The 21196-nt window shown below is 50.0% G+C and overlaps 1 protein-coding gene across 9 annotated transcripts in view; it reads right to left on the bottom strand.

Moving 5' to 3' along the window:
* LOC149307091 (transcription factor 12-like) overlaps positions 1-21196 on the bottom strand; it is a 145942-nt gene that overhangs the window by 88753 nt on the left and 35993 nt on the right. The window lies entirely within an intron of this gene.

Below are 21196 nucleotides of genomic sequence, written 5' to 3'. Positions count from 1 at the left end.
CGCCACCATTTTGTACGGACTGAGTCCGTGATAGGGTAAGGGGCGTCTAGAAGAGACGCCCCTTTTTCAAACTGGGACGTCCTCAGGACGTCCCTAATGGCGGTTTGTAACCTGCCATTATTTCTTCTTTGTGGTCTCTGCGAATCATACAAATGGGTTGTACTGGACCTGCGCAGTGCTGCTCGGAAAACTTCTGGAATCACTGGGTAAAGTTCCCGCTCTTTCCCTAGTTCCTTCTTTCCTCCCCGTTAGCTGCTTTAGGAACTTTGCTTCTGCTTCTTGCTTGTTGACTGGATTTTTGACCTAACGGACCATCTTGGCCATTCTTGAGATGAAACCCCCCCCCCCCCCCGTATTGTTGACCCTTCTGCGTGTCGAACGACTTTGCTTTAAAGGACTTTGATTCGGCTCACGATGTCTCTGGCACCGTTCAAGAAGTGCAATGTCTGTGGTGGTAAGATCCCCAGGCAGGATCCCCACTCATCGTGCCTTCTTTGCCTTGGCAAGACCCTGTGTAAATCCCTCACTCCTCAAGCCAGGAAGAAGCGCGACTCTCGTCTCTTGGCTGCCCTGTACCAACAGGCCCTTCAACCCCAGCCAGCCTCCTGCTCCGCTTCAGCACCTGCTGCTTTGGAGTCCGTATCAGCCGCTGCTGGTTCTGTGGCCCAGAGCTCCTCCACTGAGCCAATTGCCATCACCACAATCCCTGAAAAGGGTGATGGAGCCGAAGGAGCACGTCAGTCAAGGTCCAAGTCGAAGTCCTCCAAAAAGGACAAGGCTAAGTCTAAGGACTCGAGCTCCAAGAAGGATTCGTCCCATTTTAAGGATACGAGCTCCCTTGTGGATTCAAGCTCAGAATCCTCCTCTAAAAAGAGGTCCAAGCCCTCGGATGTGGGAGACGTTTCTCCTCGGGGCTTGTCAAGGAAGAGGTCTTTGGATTCTGGGGACGTCTCTTCCCATAAAAAGGCCCGTGCCAAGACTCTGGACGGCGCTTGGTCTTTTTCCAAGGACCATGGTTCACCTTCGGTACCCAGATGGGATGTGTCGGTACCACTCTCTCCCCGGGCCTGTCCAACCTCGGCCTCGGCCACTTCTCCACCTGCTGCATTGGCCTTCCATCAACCCTCGGATGAGGCTGTAGACACCACCTCTCAGTCACCTCGTCATCGATCACCAACACCAGTCCCTCGAGTTCAAGTCCACGAGGCAGAAGTTCATCAGCCCCCCCCCCCGGGGTCTCTCACCACGACGAGTCAGACTACTACTATGACAGTGAGATTGACAGATACTTTGTCTCCGTGAGTCGGGAGGTTATCCAGAGTCACTTGTGCCCCAAGACTACTGTGCCACCAATGCCAAGGTCCACTTTGCCTTCGACGCCCAAGTCTGCTCTGAGGTTGCATTCCACTCCACCAACGGCTTCTCCTGCTTCAGGTTCAAGGCCCTGTTCCATTGTCGCCACTGCTAAGCCTACATGTCACTCTTCTCACGTGGACTTGATTACTGACTCTTCAGAATCTGAGCATGACGAAGCACATCATACAGATCCTCATGCTTCTCAGGTGGACTCGGGCTCCTTGGACGCCCCGCAATCCCTGCAGGAACTCTTTCAGCCAGTGCCTCATGTCCTACTGACAACATCCGTACCTTTGCGGAGCACATCATCAAGATGGCTAACACCTTGGATATTTCAGTCACGCACACCGAAGATGATGCCGCTGACCCAATTGAGAGACAGATTCATGGCAAGGTACCGACACCACCTTCCATCCTGCTGCTGCCATCCCTTGAGAGAATAGCCAAGCGCTCTTGGGATGCACCTGCCTCACTGAATCCCACAACTAGGAAGACTGAAGCTCTTTACAGGATTTCTTCTTCTCAATCTTCTTGGCTGCTGGCACACCCCAAGCAAAATTCTGCAATTGTTGAAAGATCTCAGCAATCGTTCACTTCTAAGATGTCCACTTCTCCTGCGGACCGAGAGGCCAAGAAGGTCAACGGTCTAGCAAAGAAGGCCTATTCCTCTTCTCTGTTGGGACTCAAGGTCGCGAACTATAATGCCTGTATGGGGCCTACATACAGTACTTAATGGAGAAGATCTCGCCCATCATCCCTGTTGTTCCGGATGACTGTCAGCGTGTTTTCACAGAGATCAGAGATGAGGCCCATTCTATCGGCAGCTGGCTCATCACCTCAGCCCGTCACTCCACGGACTGCTCGGCTAAGTCCATGGTGGCAGCTATTGCCCTTAGAAGGCACGCTTGGCTCCGCTCGTTGGATCTCAACCCGAATGCAAAGGCCACCATCAAAAACATGCCCTTCGACAACGCAGGCCTATTCAACCACGAGACTGATGAGCGGCTCAACTTCAAGTACCATATGAAGGCGGACACCAAGAAGCACGGTATGTCTACTCCTTCTCAGACTCTTTCGAAAGCGCCAGAGGCAATGGTATGGCCAGGCCAGCGACCCTTTCAGCAGGACCACCCATACCAACATCAGGAGCACCAGAGGCAGCACTACCCGTCCCAGTCCTCTTCTTCTTCTGGCCGACGCCAGCCCCTGCTTGGTATCGTAAGAACCGCAGACAGGATACCGACCAGGGCAAGAAGAGATCCTGAAGGGTCCCTGTGTGCTCCGTCGCTCCCTCCACCTCCTTCTATGTCATCCTGAGGCCCTTCTTTAACATCTGAGCCTCTGTGACTTCCGACTCGTGAGTCATTGACATCGTCTGTAGGGGCTACGCCCTCGCGTTCGAAGAGCTCCCTCCAACTGGAGCTGTTGTTTCCACACACACACACCCCTCAGACACCCTTCTCGACAAAGTACGCACTCTTTTGGACAATGGAGCAATCTCGCCTGTCAACCCTTCTCAAGCCCCTACATGTTTCTTCTCCAGATACTTCACGGTTCCCAAGACCAATGGGGGCATTAGGCCGATTCTGGACTTGAGAGCCCTCAACTCCTATCTCGTCTACCATCAGTTCCGTATGATAACTCTTGCCTCTATTCTGCCCTTGTTGCACCAGGGCCTGTGGTTCGTGACGATCGACCTGAAGGATGCCTACTTCCATGTGGGGATTTGGGAGAGCCACCGGAGATTCCTGGCCTTTGCCGTCGGTCCCAACATGTACCACTACAATGTCTTTCCCTCCACGGCTCCAAGGGTCTTTACCAAGGGCATGGCTCCAATCGTCGCCTACCTTCACCAAAGAGGCTCCAGTGTCTTCCCATACCTGGATGACTGGCTCTTTGCCGTCCCCTCCGTAGACGAATTGCAAAGGGATGTAGGCTTAGCCCTCTCTCACCTCGCATCCCTCAGGCTCGTGGTAAACCTGGAGAAGTCCCATCTTTCACCATCCAGAAAGATCAAGTTCATCGGCACCGTCCTCAATTCCGAGGTCTGCGTCGCTTATCTACCTCAGGACCACTTCCACGCTCTCTGCTCCTCGGTCAGGACTTGCCTTGCCCACTGTCAAGTGCAGGCCAGAGATGTCCAGGTAGCTCTAGATCACATGGCCTCAACGACATTTGTGACCCCGTGAGCAAGACTGCTGTTTCAGCCCCTTCAAGCATGGTTCCTGTTGGCCTTCAATGCACTGACGGACCCTCCGTCCAAGTGGCTCACCGTCCTGAGATCCGTCGCCCACTCCCTCCACTGGTGGCTTGACTCCCGTTTTTCTCCACCCTGACCACAGATGCCTCCATGGAAGGCTGGGGCGCCCACATGTCAACCCTCTTCATGAAGGACTGGTGCTCTTTCGCAGAGCAGTCTCTTCACATCAATGCCCTGGAGATGCTGGCTGTAGAAAAGACCTTGAGAGCTTTCGAAACGAACTTGGCCAACAAGGTAGTGCTTTTGTTGATGGACAACACCACAGTCATGTACTACCTCAACAAACAAGGGGGCACCAAGTCTCAGACCCTGCTAGACATCACACTTTGCATCTGGGACTGGTGCATCCTGAGAGGGATTCTTCTCCAAGCAATTCACTTGCCAGGAGAGGAGAACGACTTGGCCGATCAGTTCAGCAGGTCTTCCTCAGTCTGCCACGAGTGGAGGCTCCATCCCGAGATAGTCGACGACCTCTTCAGTCAATGGGGAGCTCCCCAGATCGACCTCTTCGCAACCACTCTCAACAGCCACTGTCCCCATTTCTGCTCCCAAGCGCGCCTTTGTTTGGTAAGGAGAGATGCTCTACGCCTTCCCTCCATTCCCACTAATCACCAGGGTGGTGTCCAAAATCACAAAGGACTGCTTGGATGCCATCCTCATCACTCCTTGGTGGCCGAGACAGCTGTGGTTTCCGTCCCTGACCCACCTCTCTAGGAGACACTTTCTCTGGCTCGAGTTCCATCCAGACCTTCTCACTCTGCAGGACGGCAGAGTCTGTCACCCGGACATCGAGAACTTACTGATGGTGGCGTGGAGACTACATCCCTAGACCAGCTGCCTCCCTCAGTACGGATGGTGATTTTGGCTGCCCAGAAGCCTGCCAACAAAAGATCCTACGCTTCTAAATGGAAGAAGTTCCTGGACTTCCTCTCTGCGAGAGGCCTTTCTCCATCCCGAGTGACAACACCGGCGGTGCTGGAGTTTTTGATGGCACTTTTGGATGCGGGGCTGTACCTCTCCTCCATTGTTATCGCTCTGCCATCTGCTCTCATTTCCAGTTTGATGTCAAACCTTCTTTCTTCAGGGACCCTCTTGTGAAGTTTCCTGAAAGGATGCAACAATCTTCAACCTCCGGTCTCGATACCGGCACCTGCTTGGAGTTTGGACACTGTGCTGTCTGCTCTTCAATCCAAGCCTTTTGAACCCATGGCCACTTCAGACTTGAGACTCTTGACTTGGAAGACAACCTTCTTTGTGGCCATCACCTCTGCCCGCTGTGCGGGCGAACTCTGTGCCCTACAGAGGGACAGTCTTTCCTTGGGTTCCATAAGGATAAGGTTGTCCTCTGTACTGACATTACCTTTCTGCCTAAGGTGGTGTTTGCCTTCCACATGTGTCAGGACATTGTTTTACTGACCCTGGCCCTGAACCCGACCACTGACACTTGCACACCTTAGACGTTCGGAGGGCTTGGCCTTCTATTTGGATAGAACTATGGGTTCAAGCCGTTCCGAGAGACTTTTCCAATGCTACTCAGAACCGAAAAAGGGACTGATGATGCAGAGGCTTTCCAAATGGTGATGGTGCAGAGGCTTTCCAAATGGGTGGCTGGTACCATCCACCTCTGCTACAAACTGTTGGGCAGACCTCTCCCAGCCAGGGTTTGGTGCCATGCAACTAGGATGGTAGTGACATCCTCCGCCTTTCTGAAGGGGGTCCCTTCGGAGGATGTCTGTAAAGCTGCTGTTTAGTCCTAGCCATTGACTTTCATAAAACATTATAGGCTAGACACCAGGGCCAAATGGGACACAGCTTTTGGGAGGGCAGTGTTGGTTTCAGGTTTATATTGATTGCACTGCATTTCCTTTGTTTACATGTTGTTGAAAGGAATGTTTTTTGCCAGGTTGGTGTGGTTTACAACATTCCTATGGTTTACATACAGGTCTTGCATGACCTAATGCACTGGTTTAACTTTGACTTGAACAGGTTGAGTGCTTTGATTAAATTAATAAGCACAGCTCACACGATTTTGGGTTCAACATTTTATTGTGATTAATAAACACAGCTTGTTGGAACCTTACTTGGTGTCATGACACTCCCTTCGCCACTGACCTAAGCTTGTCAGTCTCAACCCATTTGTATGATTCGCAGAAACCAAGAAGAAGGAGGACAGGTTGCATACCTGTAACGGTATTTCAAGTGGTCATCTGTGAATACATACAAATCCCACCCGTCCTCCCCTCAGTGTCCTGCTCTTCATTGGCTCATTCTCATGTCGCTTACGTGGCGTAAATTTCAGAACTGGGGAAAGAGCGGGAACACAGGAGGCATATAAGAGATGGGCGGAGCTACCGCCAAAAAGTTGCAAAGTTAACTTTGCCCAGTGATTCCAGAAGTTTTCCGAGCAGCACTGCGCAGGTGCAATACAACCCATTTGTATGTATTCGCAGATGACCATTCGAAGAAATACTGTTACAGGTATGCAACCTGTCCTTATTTTCCAAGGAGGAGGCACACTACCCCTCATCTCCATCCAAGTATGGTGGGACTGCTGCCATGGCCCTCTTGCAACTCACTGCCTCACCACTGGCAGCTCTTTTACAGACCCCCTACACACACACACACACACACACGCACACACACACACACACACACACACACACATCCCCAGCACAGAATAGATAGCTCAGCTCTTGTTTGTGGGAGCAGCTTCCATCCTGGGATGCTGGAAATGGAGGAACTGCCAAGTGCTGCCTTGACACAGAAGGTGGAAGTGAACCGAGTCACAGCACACCCCAGAGGGTTGAGTGTGTGTGCATGCCCCCCTCAGGATACCCTTGGTCACTCTGGAAATCTAATCATCCAGAAGAGGGGACGGGGCATTTTCTTTATGGTTTACTACCTCCTTCCAAATGTTTCTGTTGATAAAGAGACTGGTCTAAATCCAAGAGAGAGCTGGTGGAAATCCCTTCCCTCCTCACGGTCTAAAAGTCAGTTTTGGGGAGGCACGGAAGCTTTAGTGTCCCTCGCACTTTTGCTGAATCCCGCTTTTTCACCAGCCCAAATCCTGTCTTGGATTCTTCCCCTTACTTATCAGCTCTATTGTGAAATGAAATAAAACATTTTACAAAAATATTGTTGTTGGTTCTCTAAACATATGTAAAAGGCAGGTGAAAACCTTCGCCTGAATTTTAGACTATCTTTGCTTCCTGGAGTGCTATACAACGCCCCTATCCTTTACACCTGCTCACCCCCCATTTCTTGACACCATAATTGAAAGGCACCAGTGTCACTTGGACCTCCGAGCTCCTGCAGGGTAGACAGAAATATCAGCGTGGCTAGCACCTGTGACCTATTCCTGTGGCTCTTCTCTGCCTGACGGCAATCCCTGTTAGTCTAAGCGCCACAGCTGCGGACAAGGAAGACGCAAGGAGCCCTAAGGGGCAGTGTGCGGGTCTGTGTACGCACAGGAGGAGAGCGGACACCTGCCTGGCTCTATGGCACACACCAGAGGAAGAGGGGCTACTCACACAGTCAAACATTTCTTTAAATCCTCCAGGTATTTCAAGTGAGAAGGAAAGTTATCTGAATCAGTGCCACCATGACCTGCGGCTGGCTGCTGGGACACAGAGTTAACAGAAATGTATAGAAAAAATACCCGCCTCGATCCAATACAGGGAGAGGCGGGATACAAATTATTATTATTATTATTATTATTATTATTATTATTATTATTACCTGGTTAAAAAAAACACGCTTTGTAGCCCACTAAAAGCACTAAATTATAATGTGATTATTAATTTCCCTGAAACCCCCTAGTTTCCATAAAAAAGAGGGTGGGTAAGAACATGCCTTCACTGTGAGCAGAATTCAAAGAGAACTAAATTCTGTCATCATCCTATGAGGGCTACACCCCACCATCCCTCTGGTCAGAGATGAACTTCAACCACAAAGGCTGTTTTATCAATTTACACGGCATGTGTGCTTGTGTTGGACTATTGACTCTGGAAACCAGGATTTGAAGCCCAGCTCAGCCATGTAAATCCAGTGGGAGACCTTGGGCAAGTCACTCTCTCAGCTCAGAGGATGGCAGTGGCAACCCTCTCCCTGAAGAAACATGCCAAGAAAAACCCATTCCCCAGGATGCCAGGGACTGGTATCAGATTTGGGCCCATTGGTGACCATTGTTTTTGTCTTGTCTTGAAACCTGCTAGGGACCAGCAGCTGACAGGTTGTTTACTTGCAACGGTCCATGGGCCATTTCTAAGGGATGACCTCTGTGAAGTTTTACACCTCAGCAACCAAAACTTTCCTCCAGGGGTGGGCAGAAGAAATACCTGGATCTGCTGGAAGACCCTGGATTATTTCAACTAGGTCAGCCAGGATTTCTGGGTCCCAACTCTTCAACAGATGCAGTGGCAAAATGACAGACACGTCTTGCCACCCTAAATGGCTGAAATGAAGAAGGACAGGTTGCTTACCTGTAACAGTATTTCTTCGAGTGGTCATCTGCGAATACATACAAATGGGTTTTACTGCGCCTGCGCAGTGCTGTTCGGAACCTACTGGAATCACTGGGCAAAGTTTACTTTGCAACATATAGAAACTTTTTGGCGGTAACTCCGCCCACCCGTTATAAGGCCCCTGCCTTCCCGCTCTTTCCCCAGTTCCGAAATTTTTCCGCCAAGCAGGCGATGGAGAGAGCCAATGAGAGCAGGACACTGAGGGGATGGACGGGTGGGATTTGTATGTATTCGCAGATGACCACTCGAAGAAATACTGTTACAGGTAAGCAACCTGTCCTTCTTCTTCGTGGTCTCTGCGAATCATACAAATGGGTTTAGACTGACAAGCTTAGGTATGCGGCGGAGGGAGTGTCCTGAAACCAAAGCTATGGTAAACCAAGGTATATTTATTGTAACAATAAACACCCTGAACCATAAAAGGCGTCAGTCTTTTGTTTTTGAACAATTCAGACACAGCAACAACATTGTTAGACCTGAGAAGGGGAAGTAAGGTCGTGCAAGACCTCTCCCATTGAGAATGCAACCCAACACAGTGCAATCAACATTCGACAGAATGTACAACAGTGGCATTAGGAACATAAATGCTAACGCAAACCATCAGTAGTGCAATCAATGCAGCCCTGAAACCAACACAGCCCTCCCAAAGGCTGCGTCTCGGATGGCTCTGGTGTCCAGCCTATAGTGCTTTATAAAGGTTAATGGCTGAGACCAGACAGCAGCCTTACAGACCTCCTCAAGGGGAATCCCCGACAGGAATGCAGAGGATGCTGCCATTGACCTTGTGGAGTGGGACCGAACCCTGCCCGGGAGAGGTTTGCCCAAGAGTTCATAGCAGAGGTGAATGGTACCAGCCACCCATTTGGAAAACCTCTGCGCAGGCACAGGCAACCCTTTCTTCGGTTCCGAGTAGCATTGAAAAAGTCTCTCGGACCGACTGGAAGCAGCAGTTCTGTCCAAATAAAACGCCAATGCTCTCCTGACATCAAGAGAGTGCAGGCGTCGCTCCGCATCCGAAGTCGGGCTGGATGCGAGAGTAGGCAATACAATGTCCTGACACATATGGAATGCGGACACTACCTTCGGCAAGAAAGTAATATCCGTCCGGAGGACCACCTTGTCCTTGTGAAACCTCAGGAAGGGCTGGTCTCTCCGCAGGGCACAGAGTTCGCCCGCACGGCGGGCAGAGGTGATGGCCACAAGAAAGGCGGTTTTCCAAGTCAATAGTCTCAAGTCCGCTGTGGCCATCGGTTCAAAGGGCTTGGATTGGAGGGCGGACAGTACCGACTCCAAACTCCAAGCCGGTGTTGGTACCGAGACAGGAGGATAAAGGTTAGCACAACCCTTCAGAAACCCCTTCACCAAGGGGTCTTTGAAGAAAGAAACCCTCCCCCCGAACTGGTATTCGGCACAAATGGCAGACAGGTAACATTTGATGGACGTGAGGGACAGCCCTCCGTCCAAAAGTGCCATCAAGAACTCCAGCACCACTGGAGTGGACACCTGTGCAGGAGACAAGCCCCTTTGCTCAAGGAAGAGGCAAAATCTCCTCCATTTAAAGGCGTAGGAACGCTGAGTAGAAGGTTTCCTTGCAGCCAGGATCACCGTCCTTACAGCCTCAGGGAGGGCAGTCAGGGTAGGATTCTCCAAGCCACCAGCGGCAGGCTGTCGATGTCTGGATGGAGGATCCGTCCGTCCTGGATCGACAGCAGGTCTGGGCGAGGCTCGAGGCGAAGGAAGCACCTCCTGGAAAGATGCAGCAGGGATGCGAACCAAGGCTGCCTCGGCCACCATGGCGTGATCAGGATCGCATCCGTATGGTCCACCATCATCTTGGACACCACTCTGATGATGAGAGGGAAGGGGGGAAAGGCATAAAGGAGCTCCCCTGACCACAGGAAGGTGAATGCATCTCCGAGAGATCCGGTCATTGACCTCCTGGAGCAGAACTGGGGACAGTGGCTGTTCCAATCGGTCGCGAAGAGGTCGATCCGAGGGGTTCCCCACCTGTCGAACAAGACGCTGACCGTGTCCGGATGGAGCCTCCACTCGTGGCACACCGAGGGCGATCTGCTCAGGCGATCCGCCAACTCGTTGTCCTCTCCCGGCAGGTGGATCGCCTGAAGGAGGACCTGTCTCTGGATGCACCAGTCCCAGATGCGCAGGGTAATCTCGAGGAGAGTCCTTGACTTGGTGCCACCCTGTTTGTTGATGTAATACATCACGGTGGTGTTGTCCGTTCTCAGGAGTACCACCCTGCCTGTGACAGAGGTTTCGAAAGCTCTCAGAGCCTTTTCGACTGCGAGCATCTCTAGGGCATTGATGTGGAGGAGACTGTCTGAGTCCGACCATTTGTCCTTGACAACTAGGTCGTGGAGGTGAGCGCCCCAGCCCTCTAGAGAAGCGTCGGTTGTCAAAGTCACTTGAGCCTGAGGTTGATGAAAGGGCATCCCCGCGCACACGTTGCGCTCGTCCAGCCACCAGTTCAGGGAGGCGGCCACCGGTCTCGGCACCGTCAGCCATTTTGACGGGGGATCTTCCATCGGAGAGAAGACCGAAAGGAACCAAGCCTGGAGTGGACGGAGGCGAAGTCTCGACCACGGCGTCACGAAGGTTGTCGACGCCATGTGTCCTAAGGCGATCTGGACATCCCTGGCTCTCCCTCTTCTGTGTGAGACGCAGGAGTTCAATGATGCTACCAGAGCCTGGAAGCGGTCCACGGGAAGGAAGGCGGAACATACCTCGGAGTCGAGGATGGCTCCGATGAATTTGACCTGCCTGGACGGCGTGAAATGTGACTTTTCTCTGTTGATCACCAGCCCGAGGGAGTTCAGCAGCTGAATGGCGAATGAAATTGCCTCTTGGAGGTCCTGCTGGGAGTCTGCGACAAACAGCCAATCGTCCAAATAAGGGAAGACTCTGTAGCCTCTTTGATGGAGGTATGCTACCACCGGGGCCATGCACTTTGTGAAGACCCGTGGGGCTGTGGCAAGGCCAAAAGGGAGCACATTGTAGTGGTACGCATCGGAGCCGACGGCGAAGGCGAGGAATCTCCGGTGGGACTCCCGAATCCCGATGTGGAAGTAGGCGTCCTTCAAATCGACTGTCGCGAACCACAGGTCCTGGTGGAGGAGAGGCAAAATAGAGGCCAAGGTTACCATACGAAACCGGCGATATTCGAGAAAGAGGTTTAAGTCTCTCAAGTCCAGGATTGGTCTAATGCCCCCGTCGGCCTTCGGTACCGTGAAGTACCTGGAGAAAAAGGCCGTATGGTAGGACTCAGGGGATAACGGGGAAATAGCCCCTTTGTCCATTAAGGTGCGCACTTCGTCGAGAAGGGTGTCCGAGGGGGGGGTGGAAATGAAAACTCCGGTGGGCGGGAGCTCTTCGAACTCAAGGGTATAGCCCCTACGGACGATGTTCAGCACCCAAGAGTCGGAGGAGATGGAAGCCCATACATTGGCAAAGGGCTTAAGAATGTCCAAAAAGCAACTATGGGAGGCGAAGTGCGCGGGAAGGTTTCATGCCCTCTTTTTGGATTGGTCAGGGTCTTGCCGCCGGTTCCTGCGGTACCGAGAAGACTGATTGCGGCGGCCGGAGGATGACGGGGACTGGGATGGGTATCTCTGACGCTGAGAGCCCTGCTGATGGAACTGTCGGTCCTGGTAGGAGGACCTGTTGAACTGGCCCTGCTGCTGCTGCCAAGGGCGGAACCTCCTGCGGAAGGGAGCCGGAGCGGGGGCAGACATACCATGTTTTCTCGCCGCCGCCTTCAGCCTGAATTTCCGATTCAGCCTGTCATCCGTCTCGGCGTGGAAGAGGCCAGATTCGTCTATAGGCATGTCCTCAATGGTGGACCTGACGCTGGAGTTGAGATCAGAACCCCGCAACCAGGCGTGCCTCCTTAGGGCGATGGAAGCCGCCATGGCCCTGCCAGAGCACTCCACAACGTTCCTGGATGCCGTGATGAGCCATGCGCCGATGGAGTGGGCCTCATCTCTTATCTCGGTGAGCGTCCGCTGGGCTTCATCCGGAACGTCCGGCACGATGGGGGAAATGCCCTCCATAAGGGTTTGTATATAGGCCCCCATACAAGCGGTGTAATTGGTCGCCTTCACCACAAGAGCAGCAGCTGCATATGCCTTCCTGGCTAAGGCGTCGATCTTTTTGGCCTCCTTATCGAAAGGTACCACCGCCTGACGTTGAGTTGAGGTTTGTTGAGCACCCTCAACAATTGCCGAATTCTGGCGGGGGTGAGAGGTAAGCCATGGCGCCGCCGGAGCCGAGACCTTATAAAGGGATTCGATCTTGCGCGGTGGGCCTAGGAGTGAGGAAGGGCAGTCCCAGGAACGCTTGACCAGGGTCTCTAGGGACGGCAGGAAGGGGACCAAAGGTGTTGAATGGGCCCGGCTGCGAACCCTGCGCTCAATGGGGTCCTTGGCCTCTTCTTCAGGATATGCCAGTTCAATGTCCAGAGCCCTGGACATCTTGATGACATGTTCGACAAACGACCTGACGTCATCCGTAGGGGAGGCTGCCTCAGGGTGATGCAGAAGCTGAGGAGAGTTCTGGGCCAGGTCGTCCTCACCCGAAGAGTCTTCTGAGGCGACGGGGTCGGGTTCGGAATCCGAAGCAATGAGGTCGACGGTAGCAGATGGTCTGGGGCGCTCCACAGGCCTGCCTGCAAGGAGGGATGAAACCGCCGTCGATGGGCCCGGCCGGTCGGTGTACTCGTGGCGGCGTCGCTCCTGGTCCCGAGGCTGGTCACGGTCACAGGAGCGGTCCCGAGTCTGGACAGGCTTGGCTAGAGCCACTTCTCTAGGGACTGGAAGAAAAAATTGATCTGTCTCAGAATCGTAAAAGTACTGAGGGTTGTCAAGGGTATGAGCCGGAGAGCGCGAAACCAACGAAGCTGGCGAGGGAGATCTCGGCGGGTGGTCGGCATCGTCTTCATCGTCCGAAAGAAGAAAGGGAAGCGTTGCCGAAGCCGATTGTGTCGGGGCCGGCGCAGCCTGGGCGGTGGCATCCCGGTCGTGGGTCCTCACCGGAGGATGGTCACAAACCCTCACAGGCGGATGGTTCTCCACCAGCGGTGTGGCCAGAGGGTCAGTCGGCATCGGAGAGTCAGGACGCGGGTGGTCTCGGCGGGGCTTTCGGGAGCCGGTCGAGTCATCCGAACGCCTCTTGGAAGGGGACCTCGAATGGGAGCTTGACTTAGCAGTTGATTTGGACTTCTTGGCCGAAGAAGAAGAAGCCAAGTCCGGGGCCGAAGACTGCCTCTTCTTGGCAGACTTATGGTGAGATGGCGCATCCGGAGGAAAGAATGGGATCGGAGAGTCCGAGATGGCAGCCGCACGGCCAGCCCGATCCTTGCTTCGGGCGGCGGAATCCCTCGAGCCCGAGGGCTCCTCGGAGGCGGTGCTCCTCGGTACGGGGTCATCCGACCTGGCCGGCTTGGAGTGGTCCGACGATCCGGACTTGGTCTTGGCCCTCTTGGAGCTGGACGATGCCGAGGACGCCTTTTTATGGTTTCCTTGGTCCAAAGTCGCCCGGGACGTCCCCGATGCCTCAGAGGGGACTCCCTCGGTGTGGGTGGAAGCGGCGTCTGAACCCAATGACCCCGGTAGACGAGGGTGCTTTGTGGGTTTAGGAGCGGCACTGGGCTTAATGGAGCCACGGGCCGGCGGACGAGCGGCGTCCGAAACTTCCAGGTCTTGCGCCAACGAAGTAGAAGGAGGCGCACTTGAAGGGCCGCTACGGGTCTGGGCAGCCTACCAGTGAATTCCAAAAACGAGCAAGAGCGAAGTTCCAAACAGCAACCAGCACGGCGGAAAAAAGGAACTGGGGAAAGAGCGGGAAGGCAGGGGCCTTATAACGGGTGGGCGGAGTTACCGCCAAAAAGTTTCTATATGTTGCAAAGTAAACTTTGCCCAGTGATTCCAGTAGGTTCCGAACAGCACTGCGCAGGCGCAGTAAAACCCATTTGTATGATTCGCAGAGACCACGAAGAAGAAAGTGACTTCCTTTAACTGCTAGCACTCTACTTAAGTACACCAATTCCTAAATTCTTGGGCTCAGAATTGGTTAATGGTAAGCATTGTGTTCCTTCTGCATCAGACTCCACTTGGCAGGCCATTGGGTTCCAGTAAAAAACAGAAGAGACCCTGAACGTCTGCCCACCTGTCTCCCCCTCTCCCTTCCCTGACAGGACAGAGTAGAGCCCCAAACACTCCTCCACCTTGACATCGGTGATCGCTTTAGTTGGGGGAGGAGGAGGAGGAAGAAAAGGTCCCCATATTCTGAACCCCTCAAAACCCCTGTCCAGCCGCTGTCATTCAAGGTTACAGAGACCTGCATGAGAGTCTCTCCATGAAAATCACGCACAGCTGAAGCAAACGCTGAAGCAAAGCTATATCAGGGCTTTCAACTGAAGTGCCTGAAAGTACCAGGCAGGAGTTTGTTGTTCCTGCCTAATACAAACATTCCCCGTATTTGACATGGCTCTTAAAAAAAGAAAAGGAAGGAACTAAGCCAGAAGCCAACTTCTACAGGTCATTCAAATCACTGATATAGAAAATTCCATCTGCAGGCCCCAGTAATTAGAGCCCTTAATAGATGACAGTCATTTGCTTTGCCAATGTCTCCCCCCTCCACACACACACCATTTCTTCTGAACTGTTCACCAATACATCTCCTCAAGAACTTCTTGGCTTCTGCCACAGAAAGGCTATATTCCCTTTCCTTCTTTGGTGCCAAGCAGCCTTACACCAGACAACTTTCACGTTCTGTTTCTTAACCATTGGTATCACAGCACTAACCAATGATGCTGTCTTCATCAGTCTGCCAGCATCAAGTGCTGGAGCGTATAGCAAAGGAGCGTATAGCAATAGCCACAGCACTGAAAATAAGTCCTCCAGTGCTATATCCAGAAATCACCTCTCCAAAAGGACCAAACCCACCATGGTGGCTCGATGTGCTCTCCCAACTAAGAGACTATTGGCAATAGATTCAAGAGCCAACAAGAGGCCTGGCAGAACCAAGAGGTGAATTCTTAGCAGTAGGTGGCCCACCCAGGTAACGAAACTAGCTTGTAACCCAGTAGTTCCCAGATCTGGATCATCCTTACCATCCTGATACTCCTGGGGCTGAGGTGGCACGACCCACTCCAGCACTTTACTTAAGAAAGGGACCTCTTCACATGTGCTCCTCATACATTAATATCCCCTACCTCATCCCTGTGCAAATCATGATGCAACGTTAATGCGCTGGTGCTAATGCTAATCATAGTTAGCATCAAATCAGAGTCTGAAAATTATGTTTCATAGAATTATAGAATCGTAGAGTTGGAACAGACCACAAGGGCCATCCAGTCCAACCTCCTGCCATGCAGCAAATCTCAGTCAAAGCATATCCGACAGATGGTCATCCAGCCCCTGCTTAAAGACCTCCAAGGAAGGAGACTCCACTACACTCCGAGGAAGGAGTGTGTTCCACTGTCGAACAGCCCTTACTGTCAGGAAGTTCCTCCTAATGTTGAGGTGGAATCTCTTTTCCTGCAGCTTGCATCCATTGTTCCGGGTCCTAGTCTCTGGAGCAGAAGAAAACAAGCTTGCTCCCTCCTCAATATGACATCCCTTCAAATATTTAAACAGGGCTATCATATCACCTCTTAATCTTCTTTTCTCCAGGCTAAACATCCCCAGCTCCCTAAGTTGTTCCTCATAGGACATGGTTTCCAGACCCTTCATCATTTTAGTTGCCCTCCTTTGGACACAAGGCTCCAGTTTCCCAATGTCATTTTTGAATTGTGGTGCCCAGAACTGGACACAATATTCCAGGTGGGGCCTGACCAAAGCAGAATAGAGTGGGACTATTACTTCGCTTGATCTACACACTATACTTCTATTGATGCAGCCTAAAATTGCATTGGCCTTGTTGGCTGCTGAATCGCACTGCTGACTCATGTTCAACTTGTGGTCTACTTGGACTCCCAGATCCCTTTCACACATAGTTTCATTCAGCCAGGTGTCACCCATAATCCTATATCTGTGCATTTCATTTTTCCGCCCTCAGTGCAGTACCTTACATTTCTCCATGTTGAATTTCATTTTGTTAGCTTTGGCCCAGCTTTCTAGTCTATTCAGATCATTTTGAATCTTGATCCTGTCCTCTGGAGTATTAGCTATTCCTCCTAATTTGGTGTCATCTGCAAATTTGATGGGTATGCCCTCAATTCTGTCGCCCAAGTCATTGGTGAAGATGTTGAATAGCAAACTGGCCCCAGGACAGAGCCCTGTGGGACCTCACTGGTCACTTCTCTCCAGGATGAAAAGGAGCCATGGCTGATCATCCTTTGGGTTCGGTCAGTCAACCAATTCCAGATCCATGTAACAGTTGCCTTGTCTAGCCCACATTTTACAAGCTTGTTTGCAAGAATGTCATGGGGAACCCTGTCAAAGGCCTTACTGAAATCAAGATATACAGTGGTGCCTCGGGTTACGAAATTAATTCGTTCCGCTGTCAATTTCGTAACCCGAAAGGCTTTCGCAAGCCGAATCCCCATAGGCGCTAATGGGGAAAAGCCGCTTTTTGGTGCGAAATCGCGCCGAAAAGCACCAAAAGTTTTTTCGTATCCCGAAAAAACTTTCTTAACCCGAAACAGTTTTTTTAAATTAATTTTTTTCGTATCCTGAAAATTTCGTAACCTGGGTAATTCGTATCCCGAGGTACCACTGTACTATATCAACAGCATTCCCTTCATCTAACAAGCTGGTAATTTTATCAAAGAAAGAGATCAGATTTGTCTGGCATGACTTCTTTCTCTGAAACCCATGTTGACTTTTTGTGATTATGGAATTGCTTTCTAGATGTTCAGACTCTCTTTTTAATGATCTCCTCCAGAATTTTTCCTGAGATTGATGTCAGACTAACTGGACGATAATTGTTGGGATCCTCTTTTTCCCCTTTTTGAAGATGAGGACAACGTTTGCCCTCCTCTAATCTGCTGGGATTTCTCCTGTTCCCCAGTTCTCAAAGATTATTGCCAATGGCTCCGATATTACATTTGCCAGTTCTTTTAATACCCTTGGATGTAGTTCATCTGGTCCTGGAGATATATATTCGTTTAGGTTACACAGGTATTCCTGTACTATCTCTTTACTTATTCTGTGCTGAACTTCCCCTATTCTGTCCTCTGCTCCATTATCCTCAGGTTGAGCAGCCTTTTCCTTTTCTGAGAAGACTGAGGCAAAGAAGGTGTTGAGGAATTCTGCCTTTTCTCTGTCTTCTGTTAGCATTTTGCCATCTTCTCCACGCAGTGGCCCTACCGTTTCCTTCTTCTTCCTTTTGCTGCGGATATATCCAAAAAAGCCCTTTTTATTGTTTTTAACCTCTCTAGCAAGCCTGAGTTCATTCTGCGCTTTAGCTTTTCTGACTTTACCCCTACACATGCTTGCTATTTCTTTGAATTCCTTTTTCGTGATTTCCCCCTTTTTCCATTTCTTATACATGTTCTGTTCAAAACTTAGCTCAGTTGAAAGCTTAGTCATCCATCCTGTTTTCTTTAGACATTTCCCATTTTTCTTCCTCAATGGAACTGTTTGAAATTGTGCCTTCAGTATCTCCTTTTTCAGAAGCTCCCATCCGTCCTGAACTCCCTTCTCTTTTAGTATTCCTGACCATGGGATCGCCCTCAATACTTCTCTAAGTTTACTGAAATCCGCTCTCCTAAAATCTAGGATGAGTGTCTGACTATGCCTGGCTTCTCCTTTCCATTGTATAACAAACTCCAGGAGAACATGGTCACTTCCACCTAATGATCCCACCACTTGCACTCCATTAAACAAGTCATCCTTGTTGGTTAGGATCAGATCTAAAATAGCTGACCCCCTTGTTGCCTCTTCCACCTTTTGGACAATGAAACTGTCTTCGAGGCAAGTGAGGAATTTGCTAAACCTTGAGGATTTGGCTGAGTTTGACTTCCAGCAAATATCAGGATAGTTGAAGTCACCCATCACTACTACATCTTTCCTTTCTGAGTGTGTGGTCATCTGTTCTAGAAAGACATCATCCAATTCCTCAGTCTTACTTGGGGGGGTCTGTAGTAGACTCCCACCATAACGTCCTTGTTGTTTCCCTCCCCTTTAATTTTTATCCAGATGCTCTCCACCTGGCTTCCATGATTGATGTCCTGGATCTCTTCACTGGTGAAAATGTCCCTGACATATAGTGCTATTCCTCCTCCTTTCCTGTTTGGCGTGTTTCTCTTGAATTCATTCTAGTTTGCAAGCCCCAGTTACAAAACAAAAAGACTGCCATGGTTAACGTTAGCCATGGCAGGAGTATAATGTCCTATCATTGCTAAAAGCAAAAAGAGAAAATATGGAGTGTGGAAGCCTGTTTAAAATTGCTTATGATCAAATGGAAGAGAAAGGAAAGCATGGATTAGTGGGGCAAATTTTGGTGTGTTAATTGCACTTACATGACTTGGAAGAGCAAGGTTTGCATTGAGCCTAATGGTTTCCATCAAATTCCAGACAGGAGGGCAACACATTTCAGCCTAGTTACAAGTCCATCTAATGGTAATGGGTTACTCTAGAATGAACTGCAACAAAACTCCATTTTTTCAAACTGATAACGTCAACAGGATAATACTGGTATTAGGAAATAACACAAATCAGTTCTACATAATAGCTTTTACTTTTTCTAACAAAAACACTTTAGGATATCTAAATGAATATTAAAATGCATCTTTCTACACAAATTGTTCATTATCAAATCATTATTAATTCTTATTCAGCAAAACTGTCTTGCTCCTGCAACATACAAGATCATTAAAGTCCTTAAGAGCTCCATCATTCAAGACAGTGGCAGTTAATAATCAGCTATCTTTTAAGGCAAAAATGCTTATGGCTGAACATAATATATAAAAGCAATGTCTGCTGACACACAATTCTCTATTTTTAATGGTGCTTACATGCAATGACCGACCAATGAAATATGCCTCAATTTTAATACAATACAATTGTAAGATCTGTGGAAAGCAGAGTGCTACTCTTTAGTACAGAAATGATGAGCAAGGCAGCTCAAAGCAGATCAATAAATCTGGACACCAAGAAAAGAGCCTGTGTTTGGGGCAAGGAGTTCATGCAACATCATAACACAGCCAATTTGCTGTTAAACTATCAACCGCCTTTGCCGTAAACATCCTATACCTTTGTGGAGACCTATTGAAAAGTCAGTGTTAAATCAACCCCAACATGAGGTTGCCATTAAAATCTTCTAAATGCAAAGAGCATCCTGAATCTGCCACCTGAGGAAGCTGACCCCAATGATAAGGAAAGGGTAAGGTGGGCTTCCCTGGAGCAGAAACTCCCAAAGGAAAAGCCCTGCTCAGAGCTCCACAGAGCAAGGTGTCTCTTAGAATCATAGAATCATAGAGGATACCTTGGGCAAAGGCATTCCCAAAACAGGGCATAACTAACATTTTGGATTGCATTGCAAACACAAGAGGCGGTCTGTGACTTTATTAACTGGTCCGTTTTGTCCCATCCCATCCAATGGCAAGAACTAGACTCTCCTGCCAAAGCTATTTATTTAAGTTACTCTTATACATAAAATATGACCTTTCAGGACATCTCAAAAATATTAGTCCACTGCCACTTTCTGAGTCATGATTCCTCCAACAAAGTCACCGTGTCAGAAACGCATTCCTGTCAACCTAATGGTAGTAATGTGCTCACAAACAAACTTAGTGTAGTTATCTGATCACAAACAAAATAGAAGAATTACAATACAGCTTGGAAGAAAAGAAGACACTCCAAAATGGTTCAAAGTTAGGTTAAAATAAGTAAGTGAAACACACAGGAATTCAACTACCACTGGTTTCTTTAAATGAATTAATATTTTGCCCTGGAGGATTTCCCTCCAAATTTGGTTCTACTATAGCACTAACAGAACTAAAATTAAAGGAGGCCACAGACTAGAACACACCAGATGTTCTCTTCAGGACCAAAGTGGCAGAGGTTAAATGTTTAGATACACACTTGGATGCAGCAAAAAGAAGTGTTTTTATAAAATGAAGAAGGCAGTCACTTCCTGCATTATTAAAATCTATACAAGGTCTTTCAAAACATCCAGCGGAAATAAATCAGCAGTCTTCAAACTACGCTGCTTAGCTGGGCCCTGTCCCAATGTCTACCTGCCCCCGCCTCTGAAAGCTCTGCATGGAGCATGAGCACCGGACTCCAGCGGAGAGGCCTCCTTCCCCTTGGACTGAAAGGCCAGGAGGAGCCAGGACACACACCGAAGCGCTGGAGCCAGTTGAATGCCAGGCCTCTCCAACACCTGGACTAGCAAATCTGTTCCTCTCACACATTTAACATCTAGAGTAAGAGAAGTCCCTCATTCAATAAGATCTGCTTTTCAAGTGAGGTCAGTGGGCAGGAAGCCCAAAGGTATATGCCTGGGCAGAGTAGCCCAAAATTATTTCAAGCTAGTCAGTAAGATTACCATCACGCAACCCAGAACATGTACCCAGTACCTCTCCCTTTGACCCCTGAAACTGGGCAGTAGACATCCTATACCTCCTACAGAAAAATGTGGCCTGTAACCCAAAACCCCATGCAGGCCTTTAGCAGAAAACAAAATGTTGTTCCTCACTTCCCAGAGAAGCCACAGTGCAGCAAATTTTCCCCTTCAAAACCAGGGTTAGAAAAGGCAAGAGCCCCCTGTTTTCCTCCTCTCCCAAAGATCCCTCTCTTGCTTGCATTTTCTTCCCTGTGACAGCTCCCCTTCACGGCCCATTTTTCCACCAGTCTCTGGAGTTTGCACATTTCCCCCTTCTGGTGTGGGAAGTGGGAGAGAGAAGGAAGCTAATGCCACGGGAGTGGGCAAAGGAAGGAAGACGAAAAGGTAGGCATGCTGAGAGAGCAAAGACTAGAAGAACGATGAACAAGAGACATCACCTTACAAGGGAGACATGCAACAATGGGGACGTTGGTTGGCACTCTCAATCCATTCACAGAGCAAACTTCCTGCTGCCTGTAAAGCATCAACC

The sequence above is a fragment of the Sceloporus occidentalis genome, unplaced genomic scaffold (genome assembly GCF_023333645.1).
Source record: "Sceloporus occidentalis isolate IW3139 unplaced genomic scaffold, rSceOcc1.0.p SCAF_9, whole genome shotgun sequence".
In the NCBI taxonomy this organism is placed as follows: domain Eukaryota; kingdom Metazoa; phylum Chordata; class Lepidosauria; order Squamata; family Phrynosomatidae; genus Sceloporus; species Sceloporus occidentalis.
The sequence above is the reverse complement of the archived record's forward strand: the minus strand, read 5'-3'. Positions and strand labels throughout refer to the sequence as shown.